The 15,167-nt window shown below is 40.4% G+C and overlaps 1 long non-coding RNA gene across 1 annotated transcript; it reads left to right on the plus strand.

Moving 5' to 3' along the window:
- The first annotated feature begins 8,533 nt into the window (after positions 1–8,533).
- Positions 8,534–12,242, plus strand: LOC127571825 (uncharacterized). Its single transcript, XR_007956519.1, has 3 exons — positions 8,534–8,652; positions 10,802–10,908; positions 12,127–12,242. It is a non-coding gene; the product is annotated as an uncharacterized LOC127571825 (long non-coding RNA).
- Positions 12,243–15,167: the final 2,925 nt, after the last annotated feature.

Consider the following 15,167-nt stretch of genomic DNA (forward strand, 5'->3'; position numbering starts at 1 on the left):
AGAACCACTGCTTCATAGTGTCAGAAACCCAGGTTCAATGCTGACCTCTTGTGCTGTGTGGAGTTTGCACATTCTCCCTGTGACCACATGGGTTTCCTCTGGGTGCTCCAGTTTCCAGCCACATCCCAAAGACACAGGGAATGGTAGGTTAATTGGCCACTGTAAATTGTCCCAAGTGTGTAGGTGAATGGTAGAATCTGCAGGGAGTTGATGAGAATGTGGGGAGAATAAAATGGAATTCATATACGGTTGGTATAAATAGGTGGTTGATGGTCAGCACGGACTCAGTGAGCTGAATGGCCTCTTTCTGTTCTCTTTCACTCTCTCTGTGCAAACCTATAGTGCATCGAAACTAGGGCACCTGTAAGTGGGATGACAACATGCTTTTCACTTCCTTTAGAATAGGCCCACTCTGACTTTTTTTTAAAGCAGATTGATTATTGACAACACTGCATCAGACAGAGTTGGGGGTGGGAATGGAGTAAGTTGACTATGTTTGCTCTGTAATAGCAAACTGTCTATTACAGAGCAAACAAATTCAACTTAGAAAACAAATGTTTGCTTACATAGCAGAGCAAACAGAAACTACTGTAGTTTCTCCCAACCTCCCCCCACCATCAAAGGCAATTTCTCAAAAAGACTGCAGTAAGTTTGAGGATAGTTACATATAATTATGTGTATAAAATCATTTAGTCACTTACAGTGGTGTGGTCAACAAAGTTGGATTGATAGGGGGAATTACACAAACATCACCTCGGTGGCTGACTATGGAACTGTCAGTACTTGACGATGTTAAAAAAGTGAATGGATTGATTCAATCCTGAACAACTATGACATTGATCAACAATGTTTGATTGTTTTCTTTGAAACAGAGGAAGCTGAGGGAAGACTTAATTGAGTTGTATAAAATTATGAGAAGCTTAGACAAAGTAAATAGGAAGGATATATTTTCCTTAGCAGAGGGTATAAATATCAGGAGGCATACATTTAAAATAACTGATAAAAGGATTAGAGGGGAAGTGAGGAAATAATGTCCCCTCTGAGGCTGGTAGGGGTCTTGAATTTTATGCCTGAAAAGGCTTGGTTGTGCACTTGATGCACGACCTGCAGAGCTACAAACCATGTATTGGAAGGTGGGGTGAAGCTGGTTGGCTTTTTTTTCAACTGACATAGCCACACTAGGCCAAACGACCTGCTTCCGTGTCATGAATTTTCCATGATTCTATGATTAAGTTACTCTGGCTGATGGTGTGGAGTCAAATCAAGAAATATTTACTGATAAAATAAATTCAGTATCTTTCCATAAATTGCCATCTCCACTCTTCATTTTGCCTACTTTATATGTTCATTATGGTTCAGCAATCAATTGCTGATGATTTGTCTGCAATAGATTGTCACCAAAATAGTCTTTTAAACCTGCACAATGAATGCAAGACATCTTTTGGATATTGTGATTCAAATACATTGTTAAAGCAGTAGAGCAGAAGGCCTACCCTTATGTTAATCTATACTATTGCTGAAAAAAGAATAATTAATGCTGGGAGGCAAATAATCCCAATATTGGCAAGCTTCATTTTATTTTTTTTTAATTAACTGGATGTCTTAACTTTATTTGTTTTTGAGATGAGCACAAGGTGATGGGCTTTATATTTTGTTCCTTGTTGTGTCACGGAACAGAAAGCAAGCCTAACTTCCCAATGCAGAACGATCTTGTTCACCCTTTAATGCTTTAAAAGTCATGACCATGCAATTCTTGTTAAACAAGAGCAAAAACAACATTAAATGTTTGATATCCACTTTATGCAAACAGATGAACAAATGTTAATATCAATAGGCAGTCAGATTAATGGATATAAATGTAAACTTCAACAAGTAACAATGTTCAGGTCCAGTCTCATAAGGAGAATTCTGTCTTACTCTTAATGATGATACAAGAAAATATTACTCAATCAATTATCGAAAAACAAAGCTACAAAAAAAATCGAAAGAAATATAGACTCTGCAAACAACATCAAAGTATTAACAGAGTCTCGTGTATACTGGACAGAGTTCAAATTTGCTAGTGAATTATTAATTTAATTTTATTAGTTTTTCAGGATGCAGGCATCGCTGGCAAGGCCAACATTTATTGCTCATCCCTAACTGCCCTTGAGAAGGTGGTGATCAGACACCTCTTGAACCACTGCAGTCCTATTGGTGAAGATCCTCCCACAATGATTTGGATAGGGGACTCCAGAATTAAAATCCAGGGACAATGAAGGAATGTAATATATTTCCAGGTTAGAATGGTTGCAACTTGGAATGGAACCTGCAATTGCTGCCCTTGTCCTTCTTATTGGTAGAAGTCACAAGTTTGGGAAGTGCTGTTCGAAGATTCCAAGCAAGTAACTCCAGTAGCTGATGATGATGGTAAAGTAATTGAATGCTTAGGGTTGCAAAGAGGGTGCCAAACAAGTGGGCTGTTTTGTCCTGGATAGTATCAAGCTTCTCCAATATTGCTGGAACTGCATTCATCTGGTGGAGAGTATTCCATCACATTTCTGACTTTGCCTTTTAAGTAGCGGAGAAGCTTTGGTGGTCCAGGAGGTAAGTCAATGTAGGATACTAACTTCTGATTTGCTCTTGTAGCCACTTATCTTTATGTGGCTAATCCAGCTGAGTTTCTGATTAATGGTGAACCCCAGTTCTAGATAGTGGAGAACTCAATGAATATCATAGATTCCCTCAGTTTGGAGATGGTCACTGCCTGGCATTCTTGTCACTTGGCACTCAATTGCCCATGCATGCAGATATGGACTGCTTCACTTGCGGACAAGCTGCAAATGGAATTAAACATTGTGCAACCATCAGTAAACATCCCTACTGATCTTATGATGGAAGGAAGGTCATTGATGAAACGGCTAAAGATAGTTGGGCATAGGACACATTGCCTTGAGGAGTTCCTGCAGTGATGTGCTAGAGCTGGGATAACTGATCTCCAACAATCACATCCATTATCCTTTTTGTGAGAAATGACTCCAGCCTTTTGAGTATTCTCCCCTTGCTGCTCTTTAGTCAGTTTCACCAGGGCTCCTTGAAGTCACATTCAGACAAATACTGCTTTGATCTGAAATGCAGTCACTTTTACCAGATCTTTGGAGTTCTGCCCTTTGGTCCATATTTGGATAAGTGTCTGGAGCCAAACAGTGTGCCAAAACACAGAATGGCCACTTCTGAGCAGGCTATTGAGAAGTAAGTGCCATTTGACAGCACTGTCAGCCACATCTTACATCCATCTGCTGATGATTGAGAGTAAACTGATTGGGTGGTAGTTTGCCTAAACACAAATGCCAACTACTTAATTTTGGAAGTGAATATATTTGATTTAAAACAGAAACTTTCTATGTCCAATTGTACTTCAATATTCCTGTAAAGACCAATCCTATCTGAGAATCAGTACTTATTAACATTTAACAGTTGTTCTCTCCAGGAAGTTGTTCTTGGTAGTATTAATTTTAAAGCCGATAAGGGAATAACCTACATTACAAAGAGGACCATGTGAAGGTTGTTCCCTCTCTATACCCAATACATGATCTTTTGTTCCTTGAATATCATTTAGTGAAGTAATAAATTCAAGCATTCCACACAAAGATGATTAAATTATACTGCCATCTGAGCAAATTATTTGCTAAGTGTAAACTGATGTTTGTTTCTGTGGACACGCCTTGTAACACATTCTGATGTTAAAATATTTAGAAGTCATCGAAGGTTGCTTACCTCCAAACAGCACCTCCAGAAAACCAGAGTCAAGATCACGTCAGTGTGAGGATGGAGCAGAAACTATTTGGCACTACATGGGGTAGCTAAGTAGGCACTTTACAAAACTTTTAACTTTAGGCAATTCAGCACCAATGTTTTGCTCTTTGGTGTAGGCAAATAGCTGCCACAGGGATCTCATGCACTTAAGATCAGCAGAAGCACTAAAATTTATAGCAGAATTAGTGCACATTAACCAGCCATCAGGTTGTCGTGAGCAGAGCAACATCAAAGACTGATTCCATGTCTAAACCTCAACAGAGGTCCCAGAATTTGACTGGCAGCTTGAATAACCCTGAATTGTATCTGTTCTGTGCAAGCAAGATGCAGCTAGCTAATGGACAAATGGCAGAATAAATACACTCTCAGCTGTGAATGAAAACATGCAAATCATTTTAAATTCATACCCTTAATGTTGCCTTATGGAAGCTGTCATTCACATTCATGCAGCAACATCCAACATGTTCAAATGGATGTTGAATCTCAATCTACAACTCTAAAAGATATACATATCCAGAAAAGATTGAATCCATACTTCCAATGAACTGAACAAGGGCAGTGTGAGGAAGGTGACCAAGTTTTTAACTTTGTATCACTAATGGTGTCATGTCATGGAGCCTCAGGGACCACATACATATTCTAAATCCACCTTCATATTGTTATTTGCATTAAAATCAAGTCACTGATCCCAACAGACTCTGATGTGCTGAGTTAAGGTTTATCTCTTAATGAAACAAAAGCACAGAAACCCCTTTCCATTGAAGTTCACCAAACCCATGCAAGACAAATTGGAAAAGAAAAAATAAGCATATTTGCACTGAATGACTGGCCTATCTTCGAAGAACTCAAGGGTAGCAGGAAGCCACAAAGTATAAACCTGTCCTTTTTGAACATTCGTTCTTGGACAATGGATGCAAGGCCAACATTTATTCCCTATCAAGTTGTGCCTTCTTGAACCACAGCAGTCCATGGGGTGAGGATGCTCTCACAATGCTGTTAACAAGGGAGCTCAGGATTTTGACAAAGGTTAATGTGGTATTTCAACAAGTAAGTAATTCTTGCTCATTTTTTGACAAAAGATATTTATCCAAAAGGTTCATATATACAAATTTATAATATACACACTTATTACTTGCATATATGCTAGAACAGGCCTTCCCTGGGTTATGAACTCCTGAATTATAGACAACCTTTACATATGAACAATAATTTATGATACTTTAGATTTGGAATACTAATGCAGCCACCCAATTAATTCACAATAGTCACTCAGCTACAAGCTGATGCCATAACTCTGCCATTTTTCAATGCAAGTTCTATCAAACTAACTTTTTCTCCTGTAAAAAATTGGTAATAGAAATACAAACTAAATGTTTTCAAAGAGAAAAAGGTCCACAATTCAGTGTCTTTTTAAACACATAACTGCAACAAAAGCTAATTTGTGTCTGATGTTGTATATTGATAAAATGCACATAAATAATTCTAGATTCTGAATTAAACAACTGAGACCAATTAAGTCCTATCCTGTTAATGCCCTTATAACACAGCACTTATATTTTAAACACATTAACCTAATTAGCCAAAGTAACAACAAAATTATTCATAACAGAGTGAAAATCTAATCAATAAAGAAAATTTTTGTTGAAAGTTGTGTGAATGTGACATTCCACTTATAAAAAGTCTTTAAGAATCCTTCAAAATTCTACATTTGTAAATAAGAACTATCATTTGTAATTCAAGAGTATGATAAATTATCATGAAATAGATAATAAAGAAAGCATCTTCACATCTTTCCTGCAGTTTGATGACCAGAATTAGATGGGATACTCTTGTCGCAACCAAACTGATGTTTATAGAGACTCAACATAACCTCTTTGCTTTTGTACTCTGTTGGTTAAAATTGAATTACTACCCTTTAATGATTTTAAATCAGTCACTCTAAAGGTGCTTGCAAAAATCACATAAGAATTGAGTAATTGCGAGGTTCACAGAACAAAGTTGTCGAATTTCATTCTGAAGCTGACATTGCCAACATAGTATTCCCTATTGATATGTTGCAAGTTTCTGCAGCTGTCAGCATTTCGCTCAACGGGCACGTTCTCTGAAAACAACTTTTAAAGGGACATACAACAATGCAAGCAACACTCCTTTACTTACTGGAGAGTGTTGCTACTGAACGATTGTAAACTGCAATGGACTAGAATGTGAGAATAATCTGTCGGTTGGGAGGGAGTGTGGTGAGAGGATCTTGGAAAGGCTGGTGATGAACTATATCTTTTATGCAAAAGGACCTCAAAGACCCTGTTGGACTTTAGCCAGATGCTCCTGGCAGGAGATAGGTGGTGAAATTTCTAATAATGAGGGCAGTCTCTAAATGCTTCACTTTGTGGAGTCCTGCAGTTCGGTGGAGCTATAGTGATCTCTCTAATTCAGAACTTTGCACAAAACTGTGAAATCAAAGATCAACAGCACCAGCCTGGATTGATCTTGAGGATAGGGAGCTGGGAGTGACTGTAACCTTGATTTCCACAGACAAAACAGGCAAGTTTTGAAGTCATAGATTTCATTGCAAAGAATGCAATTTGAGTGTGGCTCCTTAAATAGCATGTTTTCGGGGAAATGGGATCATTAAAACCTGGTTGTCTGTGACTAAATAAAAACTGTTGTTTTTCAGACCAGTGAAGTTGAACATCTCATTACAGACAAATTTCACCTGTTGCACTATTGTTGATGTCACTTTGCAGGCGTTTCAGGCAGGGAAAATGAAGATTCTGGGACAAACAAAAATCACACTACAAAATCAGGAATAGATTTTCCCTAGTTACCCTGGGTTAAGCCAATTTTCAACTGTGCATTCTGTTCTGGAGTTGTCCTAACGAATTTCTGGGCCAATTTTTCTTAAGACTTGATCCAGAAGGATCTCTGGCAGTTGTTCAGTTGCTCTACATATGCATAATCTTGAGGTTTTTTTTATTATTAAAGCCAATAGTGGCCCAGGCTGAGGATGTAATTGAATGAAAAAGTAGCAAAGTGTGGGCCAGAACTTCAGATTGTTTGAAAGTTGGATAAACTTAATGTCCAAAAACATCTTCTGCATCTGGAAAGGATTGTTAAACTAGCAATACACAAAAGACTAATGGGTGTCTGTACATGACTCCCATTGCAAAATTCTACTGCACATGTGGTCCAAAGTAACATGGGCAATGCACCTGGCCTTAAAAAGTTTGTGCACAAAGGACCTTCCTGTACTCATTCCACAATGACAGGGGAAGAATCTTACAGCAATGATCTACAGCAACTCTGTGGCTTCATAAGTGTGTGCTAAGGTTGTCTGCTCTTGCAATGCCTTTTCAACCTCTTCCTTGAGCAAACTATATCAGACTCCTTAAAGATTGTCACAGGATCTGACAAAGGGCAGAAGACCAACAGCCTTCACTTTGGCAATGACTAAATTAATAACAAAGACACCTGAAGAGCTTCAAGAACTTACAGAATAGTAAACAGTTGGAGAATAGAAATAAATGTTGAGGAAAGCAGTGATGACAACCTCCAATATAACTAACAGCAATCTAGATGTGACCATCCCAAGTCTGAACTAACTAAGAGTCTCCAATAACATCTGAAAATGAAGTCAAGTCCAGAATAGCCATTACCACGAGCCAACTAACATGTGTTAATGATAATCTGGACCAACAGTAGTATTTCACAAAAAGTAAATTTACATCTGATACATTTTCTGGCCACCTCAATTATGCTTTATGGCATAATTGCACATTTAGCAATTATGCCACAAATAAATAACATTAAGGCAAGTGAAATGTGTTGCTTTAATAGACAGTTGCATGTGTCAAACATTCAAGAAAATGGAGACCATGAACTATATTTAAAATTTGTGCAATGAAAGAACCAGTAGTAGTTTAAACTCATCACTCTTGCCACCATCACCATGCAAGGCACTGTGAAGGGATAAAGCAGACAGACCCAAAAAGATCCGGGAATTAAATCCAAGGATTGGAAAAGGCATCAGCAGAATGCACAAAGCCAACTAAGCACAGAACAGAATGAGGTCCCACGATGATCCAACCAATCTGGAGAATACTGCAGTCCCACACTTCCACGCCTCTCATAAAACAAGTTCACATCTGTGGCGAAGCTGGGCTGCTAAGGACAGCTTTATTGTGCGTTAAGTGGACATTCAAAATTTCACACAGCACTCTGTGGCCTAACCACGGTCATATTCAAATCGATTGTTATTACCCGATCGATAGTGTACTCTGTCTGCAGTAAATCAAACTTTTTACAGTTGGACAAATTCATACCACTTTGGTTCGTGGACACCGTATTCCAAAATAGTAGAAGCTCGCTGGGTGAAAATTAACATCTGACTTTGGCAAATTTGACTTTGGCCAGTCTTAGCTGGTGTTGCTTTCCACACTCAACAGTTAAATGTGAGCGTGACACTCATTTTAAGATGTATCTTATTTGACCGGGCAATATCTTCGAGAATGCAGATTAAAATGTGCCAATAACTAGACACAATATTGATCTGGGGCCGCAATGCTCCGTGTCAGTGTAGTCCTACCGTAGCACGGCGCTCCTTAGAGAGAGCACGGTCCACGTTGAGCGCTCGAACCGTGTTAACCGAGACTGGTTTTGGTCAACTTCACGTGTCCCATGAACGGCGAATCACGTAAACTCGGCGCTGCCACGCCCTCACGTTTGATTTCACTGTTGTATGCAGAAATCCTCAAAAGGCGGCAGAGAAAGAGAGGAGGAATTTGTGGATTACTCTACCGTTCATCTTTGTTTAAGGAAACTAAATTGGGGTAATATTATGCCAGTCTACCTGCCGTATGTGTAAGATCGTGTTTCATATTTCATTCAGTTCAAATATGTTTAACATTCGTAATCGATTTCTATAGGTCAAAAATTTATACGTATCAGTGTTGTCTTAGAAATGCATTTCAGATGTTAAAGATACGCGTAAATGTTACAGGTTTATTATACTTTATCAAAATCATGATGATGTATTTGTATATTACAGTGCATACTGTGCGAAAGCAAATGCTTTAAGTATCCGTGAAATCATGATTACATTGGCGATACACATGAATTTGGAAAGGATTGCCATATTCTACTCTTTGATTTATTATTTGCTTTTAACCATGCACTGGCATATTTCAGCACCTACAGGTTCTCAGTGAGTTCGTGACCCCGTTCTATATTATCATGGGCACAAGATAAAGACTTCAACATATTGTCTGTGGGAGTTTTGAGGCCAGTTCGGAATTGGTAATCAGGTCTGTCCTTTAGCTTCACCTTGTACCCTGGCAGTTTGTGTTTAATGTAAGAAATAACCGTTCGCTTTGTACTGCCGGCCAGCTAAATATCTTAATCAACAGGAAATATGGTTCCCTACTTATAGATTTGGAATCTAATTTTTGTTTCTCCAAAAATCTCCGGATATTTTATGTGTATGGGTGTGCTTGTACGTGTGTACTACCGTTTAAGTTTGAATTATTAACGCTGGAAGGGGTGTATTGCGTAGAAATAGTGTGACACCATCGGCTGAACACGTTTCTGAAGTGACAGTTCTATCGCTTCTGACTGTTTACCAATAAAGCAAAATAATTAATTTCCGTGATAGAGTTTAGGAATCCTCTCTACCTGCATGTATCACCAATGTAATTATGATCTGGCTGTGGGGTCAAATCACACTCTCGAATGTATAATCTGGTGACTATTGTGGTACCAACGCAGTGCTATATTGATGGAGAAAATCTAAAAACTGCAGATGCTGGGATTCTGAAATTAAAAAATAGAAAATGTTGGAAAGCTCAGCAAGTCAGACAGCATCTGTGGAAAATGAAACAGTTAACGTTTCAGGTCGAAGACGCTTTATTAGAAGGGTTTACGTTGTTTGAGTTCTGATGAAAGGTCTTCGACTTAAAACGTTAGTTGTATCTCTTTCCACAGATTCTGCCTGACTTGCTGAGTTTTTTTTCAGCATTTTTTTTCTGCATTGTTGGAGGTGCCGCTCTTTGGAGGCTCTGAGGCCCATTTCAAAAGTTCAGTCGTGTCTTAGAAGTGGAGCAGGCGGTTCGCTCACCTTTGGATCACCATTCTTCTCTCAGACAATATCAAACACCTAGAGCTCACTGCATTTCTGTCTGTGGGATCTCGGTCTTTGTCCACGCAACAGCAATCAATGTAATCTGAAAACAAATGGCTTTGTATCTACCAATATAAAATGCTGGAGGAACTCAGCAGGTCAGGCAGCATCTATGGAGGGAAATGAACAGTCCACGTTTCCGGCCGAGACCCTTCATCAGGACTGAAAAGGAAGAGGGGAGAAGCCAGAATGAAAGGGGAGGGGGAGAGCACGAGCTGGCAGGTGATAGGTGAGTCCTGGTGAGAGGGGGAAGGAAGGTAGGTAGGTAGGTAGGTAGGTGGGTGGGTGGGGGCTGAAAGGGAATGATGTGAGAAGCTGGGAGGTGACAGGTGGAATATGCAAAGGGCTGAAAAAGGAATCTGATAGAGGACAGTAGACCATGCCTCCCCCTCGCTCACGACCTACCCACCTCCTTCCCTTTATTCCATGGTCTATTGTCCTCTCCTATTTCAGGTTCCTTTTTCTCTAGCCCCTTTGCCTTTTCCACCATACACCTCCCAGCTTTTCACATCACTCCCTTCCACCACCTCTCACATGGACTCACCTATCACCTGCCAGCTTGTGCCCTTCCCTCTACCTGTTTATTCTGGCTTTTGCCTCCTTCCCTTTCAGTCCTGATGAAGGGTCTCGATTGTTCATTCCCCTCCATAGATGCTGTCTGACCTGAGTTCCTCCAGATTTCCAGCATCTGCAGTCTCCCTTTTGTGTATCTGGCTTTGTATCCTAAGTGTTTTGTGCCATTTCTCAGAATTGTGTAAATACACATCTTAACGGCACTCGCAATGTGGTGCTCCTCCTTCTAACAACATCTACCTGTTACCTCCAATTGCAAAGCTGGTCAGCAGGAGGAGAAAGGCGCCGACATCCCACCGCAGCAACAGGGTGAAGTGTGAAGGAAGGCGTGGGGACGGAGGGAATCCTGGGTCAGCCGATGGACACACGTGAGTAATGAGGCTGCAAGTGGTCTGTGGGTCACGTGAGCAGTAATGATACTGTAAAAGATACGAGTTAAATTGACAAATTCGTTTCACAATAACTTTCTCACATTTACCGTTGTAATCAGATTCCACATTGCTTTATATCTCACGTTCATTTCCCATTTCACGGTCTGACATCCTGGGCTGTTTTAACCTTCAGTCGTTGTAGTTTTCAGTGTAAATCATGGCAGCCGATTTTCCCGGGCTAGGAGGCGGGCAGCGCACACTGAGGCGGACCCGGCCCGCCGTTCGGGCTCGCCGCTCGCACCTCCCTCCGGATGCCCAGGGGCCGAACGGCTGGACACCGCCAGGTGGAGTTGACTCCGAGAGGTGGCGGAAGCTCCGGCGGTGCACCGCAGAGATCCCGGCCCGGGTCACCCTGACCGACCATGTTAACTCGCACGCCAAGCTCTTTCAAATATTAGTTAAAAACATGCGGTTCAATTGAAAAATTCCAGAACGAAACATTATACAAAACTGAAGTTAAATCCAAGTAAGACTACTTCTTGGACGAATTCATTTGTGCCAGTGCTGACCTATACTATTAGGTCTGAACTGCTCTTTTGGGACTGGCACACTTTCAATGGCCACAGGAACAATCCAAAGGCAGCATTAGTGTTAATCTCCCACTGTTTAACATATAAAAAGCGATCAAAAGCACTTCATCGATCAATAGATAAAGTGTACCTTCGGCTATAAACCACTTATTTTCTGTATGGATGCCTATTGACTCTCCCTTAATTACACTTTCAAAACTGCGTGTTCAAATTCAATGCAAACCATGGACAGTTTGTAGTAAGATCTGCAGCCTGAAGATGCCGATGATTGAGAGCCATCTTTGGAGTAAAGTTGACTTTCAGAATTGTTGAGAGTAGAGCAACTTCAAATTGTGCTAATGGTCTGACATGCTGCTTTCGGCATAGTCTGACGAAGGGTCTCCGACCTGAAACTTCTACTCTGTTTTTAATCCCACAGATGCGGCCTGACCGACTGAGTATTTACAACATAGTCTGTATTTGTTTTAGGGATGGTCAGTTTGTAATAACTTATTGATTGGGTTTACATATGGTGTGAAAATCATTTTGATGAACATAACTAAAATAATTCCACTATTCCCGTTAAATGCGTGTACACATAAAATAGACAAATAATTTTCTAATGAAACTAACTTTTTTTTTATAGAGGACAGCCGAATGAGGAAGCAGACTTCAAACTTTATGGACTCACAAAATGTTTCAGACTTTATAAATTTGCTGGTGAAAATTGTGTACTAGAGAATGAGATCTAGAGAGATTCCATGCATGCATCCTGCTACAGCAGCAACATTTAATAAGTGGCTTGTAGAATGGTTCAATACAATTTTTCTTTTTAGTAGTTTCAACAGTATCCAAAGTCACCTTGTCATTATGAAGAATATCAAAGGGAACTGTAGCTCTTCAGTGCATTTGTTCGAGATAGGTAATGCACCCAGCCGATAAATGAGCTTTGATATATTTTTCAAAACTGAACCAAGTAGCACATGGCCAAAACAACACCTTCAAAATGCTTAGTTTGCAGCTCGTGGTTTCAATTTATTGGGTCAGACTTTCAATGAATACCTCCTAATATTATTTATGTGTTTTTGGAAGCAATGGTTAATTATGCTGGAAAAAAAACAATGAAGCAAATGCCAGCAACGAGATTGTGGAAAAGTGCATTAACCCAAAAGGACAGAAGAATGACATGGGAAAAGAACTGGACAGATGTAAAAGGAGAGCCAGGATATTTTATAGCATAATGGTGTGAAAGGAAGAGAAACAAAGTAAACAATAGAGAACTGATTAGGAGAACTATCATAAAAACAGAAAATGGTCTAAACACACAACAGGTCAGGTAGCAGCTGTGGAAAGAGTGACTAAGTTAATGCTTCAGGTTGTAGACCCTTCATAAGAACTGGGAAGAAGAAATAGAAAAGGTGGTTTTAAATTGTTGAGAAAGTGGCTGAAGGGATGGATGAGACAAAGGGAACATCCGTGTTAGTGTGAGAACAGGTTAAATTGATTAATGGGGGCAGTTAAAGGGCTATTTGTCTGAATTACATGTTGCTAATAGCAGGGCTGTAGGATATGTTGTTACTCATGGAGAGAGAAAAACTGAGGCAATATCACAGATGGAGGACCAGTTTTGATACAGACAGAGAAAGCAAGTTACTAGGAGCTGCGGAATTCAATGTTTAGTCTAGAAGGCTGCAACTTGTCCAGGTGGAAGATGTGGTGCTGTTCCCCAAGCTTACATTGGGCCTTATTGTAACAATGCAGGAGGCCACAGACTGGTCAGAGTGGGATGGAGAATTAAAGTGGCAGGCTTTGGGAAGCACAAGGTCACCCCTGCAGACTGAGTGCAGATGCTCTACAAATTAATCACATAATCTACATTTTGACATTCCAGTGTGGAGAAGACCACATTGTGAAAACTGAATGCAGTACATTAAATTGGAAGAAATGCAAGTAAATCGCTACTTCACCTGGAAAGACTGTTTGCAACACCTGTCCTTTCAGTTCTTCACTTCTCAGCATCCAGGGAAACAAGCAATCTTTCCAGCTGATTCATAATGTGTTCTCCTCTATATCAAGGATACCAAAGGCAGATTGGGTGATTGCTTTGTGACACACCTGTGTTCAGTCTATAACAGCAACCCTGAGCATTCAGTTGCCTGTCACTTTAATTCACCATCCCACACCCACTCTGTTGTAACCACTTTATGATTGTATCGTAACATTTTAATACTGTTATGACAAGACCCAATGCAACACTCTGTCTTTTCGTCTGCATCAATGCAGACTCATTGAGTTCTGCAACTTCTGGTAACTCACTTTCCCTGTCTGTATCAAAGCTGACCATTTCTGCTGTAAGTCATGTATCTGTAATATTGGCTCAGTTTTGCACTCTCAATTTGCACAACCTGACCTGTTGGGAATGTCCCACAGCCCTGCTGGTAGCAATATGTAACCCGGACGAGGACATGTAATAACCCTTTAACTCCCTATTAATTTATTTGACCCATCACAGATATTCATTTTGTCCTATCTATCTTTTCTGCAACCTCCTCTGCAATATAGAATTGCCTTTTTAAAATTTTTCCTTCCCAATTCTTATGAAGGGTTTCTGATCTGGAACATTAACTCTGTTCCTCTTTCCACAAATGCTGCCTGACCTACTGAGTATTTCTAGCATTTCCTGTTTTTATTTCAGATTTCCAGCATCTGCAGTTTTTGTTTGATTTTCATTGGCAGTGTTGTGTTTGGAAGGTGTTATGGAAGTGAAAACTGCAAGATCAAGAGAGTGAGAGTAATGCACATCATAATGTTAAGGGGTGAATGTATGCATTCGCATATCTCTGGTCTCGTATCATACTTTAGTGTGACTGATGAGGCAGGAAGGGGCTTCCCCTGCCTGACACTATCCCTTGCTATTATGCTCCATATTCCCACCATCCCCAGCACTTCATGTATATCCTGTTGAAAATGAGCCACGAGCCTCCAAAAATATACTTCCTAATGGTATTTGATGTTTCCAATGGAAAATGGGGAAAAAGGAAAACACTTCTGTGGTTGGAGTCGTACCTCGCCAAAGAGTTGGACATGGCGTCGGACCAGGGGTCCCAGAACATGAAGCGTGATAAAGCTACACACCCAGCTTTTCCTTTTGACTGTACCAGCCAAACACTCAACTCTCAATCATCAGTACAGTGACGGAAAGTGATTGACAGTGCTATGAGGCACCATTTACTCACCATTAAATTGCTCACCCATGCCCAGTTTGGATTTTGCCAGGTCTATTCAGCTCCAGAGCTCATCATGGCCTTAGTCCAAACAATAATGGAAGAGTTGAGTTCCAGAGGTGAGCTGAAGTGATTTCCCTACTAATCAAGTTGAACCAGTGTGGCTTCAGGGAACCCTGACAAAACCGAAGGCAATGGCCAACAAGAGGAAAGGAATCTAATGGTTGAACTCACACCCTGCACAACGGAAGATGATGAGGTCAATCATCCCATCCCAGGATACTGCTTTGTGAGGACCTCAGGGCAGTGTCCTGGGCCCAACCATCTTCAGTTGCTTCATCATGGACCTTCCTTTCATTTTAAAGTCAGAAGTGGAGATGTTTGCTGATGTTTCATTTGCAACTCCTCAGCAAATGAAGCAGGCCATGCCTGGTTCAGCAAGACCTGGAAAACGTGGGCTAAT

This window comes from Pristis pectinata, chromosome 6, assembly GCF_009764475.1.
Source record: "Pristis pectinata isolate sPriPec2 chromosome 6, sPriPec2.1.pri, whole genome shotgun sequence".
NCBI lineage: Eukaryota > Metazoa > Chordata > Chondrichthyes > Rhinopristiformes > Pristidae > Pristis > Pristis pectinata.